The 593-nt window shown below is 57.3% G+C and overlaps 1 protein-coding gene across 1 annotated transcript in view; it reads right to left on the minus strand.

The window, feature by feature from the left end:
* Positions 1–593, minus strand: part of LOC119586243 — a gene marked incomplete in the record, with an annotated part of 139,392 nt that overhangs the window by 58,531 nt on the left and 80,268 nt on the right.

Consider the following 593-nt stretch of genomic DNA (forward strand, 5'->3'; position numbering starts at 1 on the left):
TCACTCGCCATTACTGCCAAGGACTCTCTCTCGCGGACTTAATATATCCTGCAAAGACGCCGCAACGTGGGACGAGCGAGCGGATGTGCAAAGGCATCAGAATTCACTCTCGGGGGTCACGGGAGGCACTCGTCCTTCGCCGGAAAGAGGGGTGAGCGCCCTCCTCCCTTTCCTACATCGCGAACGTTTCATCATTACTTTTCTTTTATTCTAATTCGCCTCCTCATTCTCCCAGACAGACAGACTGGCGCTGACTTCCCTCCCAAGCCCCTAGTTCTCCTTAGCGCCTCATCTCCCCCCCCCCGTCCCCTTTCACAACGATGAAAGAGCGAACCGTCAAAGATATGACCCAAACAAGCGCGCACGTACAGTTTCCGAGGAATGCGCCGGGGAACTGACGGGCGGCCTCGTGTCATGGGCGTGCGAGGGCGTCTCCACTCTCGCAGGGGTGAAGCCAACTCGCGCCGCCTCGCCCTGGTCGTGCTGGTCGGGTGTGTGACTCACCAGCGCGACACTGGGCTTGGCGGGGCATTGAATAATTTAAGAATCGGTGGCGCTCATGATATAGGCCTAGAGGTATAGTTCAGAGTGTG

The sequence above is a fragment of the Penaeus monodon genome, chromosome 21 (assembly GCF_015228065.2).
Source record: "Penaeus monodon isolate SGIC_2016 chromosome 21, NSTDA_Pmon_1, whole genome shotgun sequence".
Taxonomy (NCBI): domain Eukaryota; kingdom Metazoa; phylum Arthropoda; class Malacostraca; order Decapoda; family Penaeidae; genus Penaeus; species Penaeus monodon.